Source organism: Notothenia coriiceps, unplaced genomic scaffold (assembly GCF_000735185.1).
Source record: "Notothenia coriiceps isolate Sejong01 unplaced genomic scaffold, NC01 NC01_scaffold00022245, whole genome shotgun sequence".
NCBI lineage: Eukaryota > Metazoa > Chordata > Actinopteri > Perciformes > Nototheniidae > Notothenia > Notothenia coriiceps.
In genome coordinates, this window is record NW_011354946.1 from 19086 (window position 1) to 28037 (window position 8952).

General features: G+C 38.6%; 1 long non-coding RNA gene across 1 annotated transcript; it reads left to right on the top strand.

The window, feature by feature from the left end:
• Positions 1 to 2197: 2197 nt before the first annotated feature.
• LOC104953885 (uncharacterized) lies at positions 2198 to 6097 on the top strand. The gene is made up of 3 exons (XR_799271.1): positions 2198 to 2355; positions 4717 to 4829; positions 5482 to 6097. It is a non-coding gene; the product is annotated as an uncharacterized lncRNA (long non-coding RNA).
• The last annotated feature ends 2855 nt before the right edge of the window (positions 6098 to 8952 follow it).

Below are 8952 nucleotides of genomic sequence, written 5' to 3' on the forward strand. Positions count from 1 at the left end.
GCTCAGCAAAACGCCTCACAAACTTATTAAGATTTAAAGCTATGGTGCATTTTGTTTCAATGCTGAGTACAGCCTGAAGAACATATCGAGGATTAAAAAACTAATGTCACAACAGGACTTAGAAAAGCTTGTCCATGCTTTTATCTTTAGTAGACTCGACTACTGCAATAGTGTATTCACAGGGCTGACAAAAAAATCCATCAGAAAGTTGCAGCTGATTCAGAACGCTGCTGCACGTGTCATCACTTTTTTTGTCAGCCCTGTGAATACACTATTGCAGTAGTCGAGTCTACTAANCCTGGTATTTTTAAAAAAAATGGCTGTATTTCAGTTCTTCTGGCCATTCTTTCCAGTTTGCATTTTAACGAAGACTCATAAGAAGTTGCCTTCAGTGTTTGGAGCTTTACTCCTCATTTCCTGTATTCACACCCTTTATGTTTTTCCTCCTAGTGGGCGGCTTCCGTGAGGCTACATGGGAGATCATCCAACCTGGGGACGAGGAGGTGGAGGGGCTTCAGCTCACAGAGCTGGGTGTCTCGTCTGTGTCCTCCCCTGTCCTGGACAGCTCTGATGAACCTCGGGGTCAACCCCCCGCAGATCGGGGAAGCCCAGCCCTGTATGACAGTTTTAAAACAAGGTACCGCGGATCTACGTCTCAATTTGGACATACTCTCTTCCGGAGGAACATTATCAATAGCCATGACCCGTATTGTCATTACATTGTCCTTGCAGGGCCACAGGTTCACTGCTATTGTTATAGATTACCCGGTGGGATTTCATGTTTTTGTTATCCTCAATTCGAGGGGTTCCAAACTTCAGCCCGCGACCCCCAAAAATAACTGTTGCCAAGATAAAGCGGTGGGAACGTCTAGTGAAATTTAATTTCGAAACAGGGAAAAAGTATTTGAAAGGGGAAACACTGCCCATAGTGGATTGTCAAAGAAAATTTTTTTTATGGAAAAACACGTTTTATCCTAACATAATATAAAAAATAAAAAAAGATTAATCATTTTTTAATATTTTTTTATTTTCCTTTTTATTTTGGTACTCCATCTCGCCGGGACCCCCCACTCTCGGGGTCTCCGGCCGACCCCCCCCCCCCCCCCCCCCCCAACTTTGAACCCCTGCTTCCTAAATTGGCTTGTTTCACATTTTCTTTCACCACCATTAACACGAATTTTTTAAGAAACAATGGATATTTAGCTTTAGTTGAGTGGGGTTATACACCAAACTTTTGAACTTAGGACTTTACCAGTACGTGGTTACTGTCTGAATCTACTTTTCAAGTGGTTTCCTTTCATTAAAAAACCTGAAAAGTCATGGGAAAATTCTAAATTTGTGTAAATCCCAGGCCCCTGGGAAAGTTTGGAAAACATATTTTTCCCCAAAGTTTTGGAAAAGTCATGAATGTTAACTAAGTGCACAAATATGTAATTTTTATTTTATCTAAAATCGGCCAAATATAATACTTATACATGATTATTACACTGTATCATATAGTTAATGGAAAAATAAATGGCATTCAAAACTGGCGAGGTATTTGACCGGTGAGAGATTTGAGTTCCTTTTACTGAGAAGCTAATATGTTTTAGATAGGGCACAAACATGGGTTTTTCCATATGGCAGCCTTAGTTTTTCCGTGTCTCTATGTTAAAATAAAGCCATTTTTCAGTGGGGTACCCGCTGAGAAAGAGTATTTTTTTTTGGTCATGGAAAATATACAGGGTAGAGGTTCATGGGAGGAAGTCATTGAAATTTCATTGGTGAAAACAGTGTATTGAAACCCTGCCACTTTGTAATAACAGTGCATATCAGTAATCAATTATTTCCAGGTCCCAATTATATTGTGGGCGCGGCCAAAAAACTAAGTGGACATTTGTGTAGGTGTGACCTATATTCTGGAGTGTAAAAGGAAGTTTTGATTATTCGTGGGCCGTAAGCCATTTACCATTCATCCTTTCTTGTTTTACACTGCCAAAACCACTCCCTTTTTAGAATTGCTTTATTTTTTAAACACTAACACAACCATTTCTTGATCTTAAACATTTATTCCATACTTTGTTAACAACATAAGGAAACTTGCTACAAGAGAAATCTATTTATAATAGTCATTTCCCCTTGCGCCATTTGCTAAATGAGATACCATCTCTCTTTTCCTTAACCATCCTTCTTCCCCTCTCTCCCTCAATGCAGTGCGCAGCGCGACCCCTAAGTGGTCTTAGCGGAAGGCCAGCTACAGAGCAGGTTCTCAACCAACGTGAAGGATTCCAGGCTGCAACCCTTGGGCCAGCGGTAGTACTCCTTCCCCCTCGGCATCCTCCATCCCCTTGAAAAGGGCCATCCAAGGGAGCCCGGGTTCAGGTCCTTAAGCTCCTTTTTATTAAACGGGCTTCCAATTGAAACTGGATTTAACTGGGAATCACTGCCTTCAAGGAAATGACATTGACAAGGGAGCAAATGGCAGTTTGTTTCATAGGTGTAACACACACTGGCCACCTTGTCTTGGTACTTCTCATTCATTAGTTCCATTCCATTATTTCCTCTCCATCTGGACCTCGCAACACTACACAATACCTACAATCTCGTTACCACCAGGCTATTCAACTTGGGCAGCGTCCCATTCCAGAGAGGGGTGTTAATTGAGAGACTAGAGGGGAAAGACATGCCTGGAAAACTTTTTGGCGGGGCTCGGGTTTCGAACCCTACTAGCTACTGTAAGTGACAGACCTCCTGTCATTGATCTGCATCCTTTCTGCGGTGGGGAATGGATTAGAATCATTACTAATGAAATTCAAATTGAAATGATGTTGATGGGTTAGGATTAGCCTGTCACAATGTAAGGCCTATTGAGGTTCTGAACTGGCCAATTTAGATCTATTAAAGCCCTTGGGCTTATGTTGTTTGGGGGATTTAATTCAACCACAATATGCACTCCACTCCGCTGGTTGTAGTATTTACTGGTATCTTGAAGGCTCTTAATATGATTGCTCATATTTTCAAGCCATTTTTTCCCGGGCCCTTGCCTTTGGAGTCAATTTTCATCAACCGGCCCCATTCCAAACTAATTGAATAGCCCTGTCGTACACGATGCTTTAACCAGGTTCAGTAAACAGAGCATCAACCCCCCTGTTAAAGGGAAGAAATGATTTCCAATAGCTTGTGCTTTCAATTCTGTCCTACTGCTCAGTAGGAATTTCAGGGAGGGCTGATGAGCCACTGGGAATCTGATTAGCCTTACAGAGGATAAGGTCAGGGTACAGCTCATCAATTGTAGCATTGCTTTTTTGGTGCCGGTTTTTCCCCAAGACAAGGCATAAAGACAGCTCTTATAGGGATATATTGGCTATTTTTAAATAGGGTTGTATGAGGTACTAATCCATAGTCAGTGTGTTACCAACAGTAGACTAAGACAAAACAGAGAGGAGTACTGGCATAGAAGCTAGCCACTGTACTGCTGTGGATGAGGACAGCAGCAAAACATCAGTTGAAACAATTAGTTTAAATGTTTGGTATATTTAGAATTTTTGATCATCGTTCAACTTCAGAATTAGAATTCCTTTATTTGTCCCGCAACAGTGACCTTTACGGCATTACAACAGCTAAACTACAGCACAGATTAAAATAAAAAGAATAAACTTACTTATATAATAAAAGTTGGCACACATTATTAAAAGTAAAAACAAATAACAGATAAATACACCATGGTAACAAAAAGCTAAGTAGCAGTGTATTTGTAGGTGACCATTTAGAAGACAAACAAAGCTGGTGTATTGCACATGAGTGTGTATTGCATAGCATGTTGTTTACAGGCAGTGTTATTGCACATCAGAGATATTACAGGTCTAACAGGAGCCAGCTTTTTCCTTTTGTTTCTTGTCTGATGGTAAAGAAGTCAAAATATTCCAAATATTGTGTACACTTAAACTGATATTGCCAATGTTTTAGGTGATGAGTAATCATGTTTTGCTGCTACCTCCAAGTCCCACAATGCTTTGCTTCAATGCTAGTTCTCCTGTCCATTTCTCCAAACTAGGGGTGTGCTTACCGTCATCTACTGACCATGAATAAGAACCTCATACAACCGCACTTCAGAAAGTACCATCCTGTTAGCAACATTACCGTGTGCAGTTCAAACAGAGCTTCTGTCCATTAAGCTTGTTCTTGATCCCAACCCTCTTAAAGTTGTAAGGCTGCAACACTTAAGGTTTTTAAAAGGTTTTTACAAAAGCCTAATTGTAACATAAATTAGTACACATCTCTATTTGTTTCAACCTTCAGAATGCTTTTGTGCTGCCAAAGAAATCATTGATTTAGCTCTCAAGGGCACCTGTGCTCCGTACCTGAGTTACACATGAATGGTTCTGTTGCCATAAGCTGTAGAATCAAACAAAGATTAAGCGCAGTATGAGCATTCAGTCAGATTCCTCATTTTATGTTAGAAGTTCAGAACATTCTGTTCTGTTCTGATTCTAAAGAGATACTCAATAGAGCAATTTATGCTTTCATTTGGTCCAATTCTGCTTTAAATTGATTTTTTTTGTACAAATTGGAAATCTTTCATGTTAAGTTATGAATTAATAAAAAATGTAGCGGAAAAAAATAAGTTTAAATGAGGCTCCTCAATGGGAATAATGTAAAAAAGGTATGTGCAAAACTTTAAGGATGAAAGTTATACTGTGTCAGAGGTTTCACATGTTTATATTTTCTCTCTGTCAGGACAAAGGTCAGCAGGCAGACATGTTTTACTGCATGAAGCTGCTGGAGGAGACGGGAATCTGCCTCGTGCCGGGAAGCGGCTTCGGGCAGAGGGATGGAACGTACCATTTCAGGTAAAGAACACTCAAGCATTTATACATCTGTTTTAATATGAATATTTCTCTTAAAGTGCGGCAAAATACATTTATATCCAAATTGACCTGCAGAATATGTTTGTGTTGTTGGGTCTTGAAAACAGTTAGAAAAAAGTGATAAACAGTTCCCTCGAGCACAAATTGAGGGTTGCTGACAATTGATTAATCAAATAGTCATTTCAGCTCGTCTTTTCTTTGACACAAAAAAAGCCTCGCCCAAAGCATCTATAATTGTTCCTTTGTTGGTAAATTAATGTGAATTGAATTTGTTGGTCTTGTGTTTGAATGAGGACCCGAGAGTTACTTTTATGTAGAGGTCAGGAGAGATTTAAAACACAACTGAATGGTTTAAATGTGTCATCTTTCTGTAAATGTCATATTTGAATGAAACATTGGCGAAAATCACAAAACAATGTCTGAATATCACAAAGGCATCACTTAAACAGATTGATGCCATCAATGTTACATTTTCCATGTCTAAAAAGGGCTTTATGGTAAAGGAGGCTTATCGTTTTTTAAAAGTATTCTTTACACAAGAGACATAATATTACTTTTCTAAGATGATTCTCAAGCGTTTCTGGAAAATCCATTTAAATGTTAATGTTGTCTTTCCTTTCCTATCCCTTCCTAGAATGACCATCTTGCCATCGACAGACAAGCTGAAGATCCTGCTCAACAAAGTCAAGGAGTTTCACCAGAAATTCACAGAGCAGTATTCTTAAATGGCCACGTCCATTTCTCTTTTTACTAGAGACGAAACCCACCCAACAAAACAAAAAGAACTCAGCCAATCAGAATATATCTGTCACTATTAAGTGCCTTTCCTACGTCGGCTCTTGTGGTCTCTGTGATGACACACTTCAGCCTCCACAGATATCTCATCCGGTATTTCACACACAGTAAACAAGCCACTGTTTTGTGTTTTGGGAAAAAACTGGAAATGAATTAATTCAGAACGTGTGTAAAGTTTGGTATGAAAAATATGGATTCAACTTTGAAGGATTTATGAACTGAAGGTCTGTGTATTTGTGCATTTCAGTTATAGTCTGTCAATGTGAATAATAAGCTAAAAATAAATAGGTACAGATGGAGGAAAAGGTGAATGCCTTTTTAAACCATTCATGTGAACAACTGGCTATAATCTTACATTCCTGCAGCACGTACTTGACAGGGAGAATACGCAAAATAAATTGCTATTTCATGATTCAGAGGTGATTTTGTAGTTTTAATAAATGTAACAGCTGTTATTACGTCTTGTTGTTTTTGGAAAGAGCTGTCCCATGTGTTAAGAGTTTAAAACATCACTAATAGGTACTTTCTCTTTTGACCTTGGACCACCAATAATATGCCTTAAACCCATTTAGTCCCACCTACAGTGACATTGCGCTTATAGTTTTTATAGTGTTGTGTGTTGACGGACCATGAGGGGTTATTCTCTGAATTTGATAAATCTTACCGAATCGTTGAGTCCAGCTTTAAAGCATCTGACAGAAAAAATGAAATGAAATTGAAGGAAAAGTTATTATACTGCATACACACTCACATTCTGGTATTCACATACATAAAAATAGATACATGTTTTAGCGAGCGAGACATTGTTATACTAGATAATTGCATTCTCATCCAATTTATGGATTCCTTCTCATTAGGAATGGCTGAAGTCATAATTGGCCGAGTAATATCGACATATTCCACTTAAACAATAAAGAGTGAAGTTGCTCCTCACACACACATCTCTGAGATACACATCTGCACTGAAATTGTCACCTTTGATAATGTTGTTGATTTGAGTCTCAAAATGCTGCCGCACGTTTCCAACAGCTGCCTTTATTGTCTCTATTAATCTGTCTTCTATTTGATTGCCTAGTATGCAGTTTCCGAAGTAGTTGGAATGATGGATGTCAGTGCAGGTTATGTGTGAGGGTGTGTGAGATTGAAATGTAGAAATTGTGTTAAAGTGAAGCATGTAGTTTGAAGATGTTTCCTGCTCTCTTCCTCTCTACTCCACAGTGGCTGTCAGCTTTAATTATCTTTGACAATGGCCCTCCTGAATCTTAATTATACCGAGCCTTGTCCTTCCTGGAGCTCCTCACCGTTCACTCCAGCAGCATGACGCGCTCACACGTTCCAGTCCTCTTCACCCTAAATTAATTGGGTGCCTTTGCGTTTTTTTTCTCCCATTTCCTGACATCTTTTGGGAATCAAAGGTCATCATTAGTTCGGGGGAGGATGTAGGGGTGGCAGAGGGACAGTCATGCATCAGGCAGCAGCGCTATAAGAATGACCACTCTTTATTCACTATGTGCAGTCTTATATGATGATATTCATATGACTGACCTGTACAGCGTTGGCTAGTTGACAATTATATTGTTAATCTTTCTGTATGGGCGGACAGTGACGACCATAGGAGTCTTTGAGCTGGTTTAAGTCATACCTTTGGCTGGAATTTCATATGGAAATGAAGGGTGATGCCACAGAACATGTCACAAAAGACTCACAGGAAAAAATTTCAATATCTAAACTTTTCGTTATTTTTCTTCAAACGGATCAATTTTAATTTACCAATAAGATTCAAGAATAATTTCTGGCTCGTGAAAAAAAGCAATCACATTTTAAAAATGGCAATTCTCAACAGCCAAAAACTTATAATTTCAGGTTAGAGTTTTATTTATTTTTTTACTTCAAACACATTTCCGGCTAAAACGTGATTGTTTTTAATCTGCAAGCTAGAGGATTTGTGTTTCTGACCATGATTAGATTTTCTTATTAAGAGTTTAATCATATCGGGAGGACTTTTTCCGAGCAGTTTCAGGTAAGATATCTTTGATTTCCACATTGTTTTGTAAAGAAAATCTCACAGATTTAGCAAACAATGAAGATTACCAAGAAATTGAAGAAAGACTAAGTGTAAATCTGTTTCTGGGTTTGTCCTGCATGTTAGTATTATGCCAACAGTGGATCTGATGCATTCTGGGAAATGTAAGGGAGTCAGAGGAACCATGAGCACCTCCAATCAACAGCTGCATGCTCTCTGAAGGTACGAAGTGTAGTCACTACTTCAGGTTGACGTTGCAGTCATTATGTTTAACACAATGATTGGCAGTTAGTGGTTGTGTGATCTGAGGGGGGGAAATATTGTTAGCTTCCTGCCTCATGTGATTGATCGTTGTTGTTCTGAAAGAAAATCTGATGTATGAGATCAGCAATACGTCTCGGGATTTAAAAAAGACAGCCATTTAGTTTTTATTTACGCACTCCGTTGTGAATTGTCACTTTCTGGCTATTATTATTGCTATTATTATTATTATTATTATTATTCTTCTTTGCATAAGAGTTGCTAAAATGTTGATTCCGTTACCTTTATACCGAGGCATCCTAGCGCTTTTCACCTGTTTCCGGGCTTTGTGCTAAGTCATGGGTGTCCAAACTTTTTTCACTGAGGGCCACATACAGAAAAATATACGAAGGGCTGGGCCGCTCACTAGAGGTGAGGTATATTGCCTCTTAAGTTATACTGTATTAGAAAATCAATCAAATGTAGTTACATTTTGCTTGATACTTGAATATGCATTAAGAAAGAAAAACATCACAGCTTTCCATAGGGTTTAATTTATTATTTGGCAGCTCATTCCTTAAAACAGAACTCAGATTGCTATAATAAGGGGCAATAGGAATGGTATAGTTCAAGCTTGTTATGTAAATAAGTTATTGGGCTTTTTTTTAAACAACTAAGACTTGTTTGAAAATGTTTTCAACTTTAATTTTATGAATGTATTTGAAAAGTGGGCTTATCTTTACATTTATATTTAAGAAGTACAATATAAGAAAAGCACAAGTTTCATGTGTGGGTCATATTCAATTATACTTTTAGATTTAGCTGCGAGCCAATTAAAAATGGACCGGGGGCCGCAGTTGGCCCCGTGCCGTAGTTTGGACACCCCTGTGCTAAGCTTTGGGCTGTAGAATTATATTTAACATGCTAGAGTGGCGTTCCTCTTCTTATCTTAATATCCCCCAGAGTAGCCTGTGAAGATTTAATCTAAAATGAAGTGTCAAAGTTCATTCTTAACCTTTTAAACAGTAATTACCTTAAAGCTAAGGA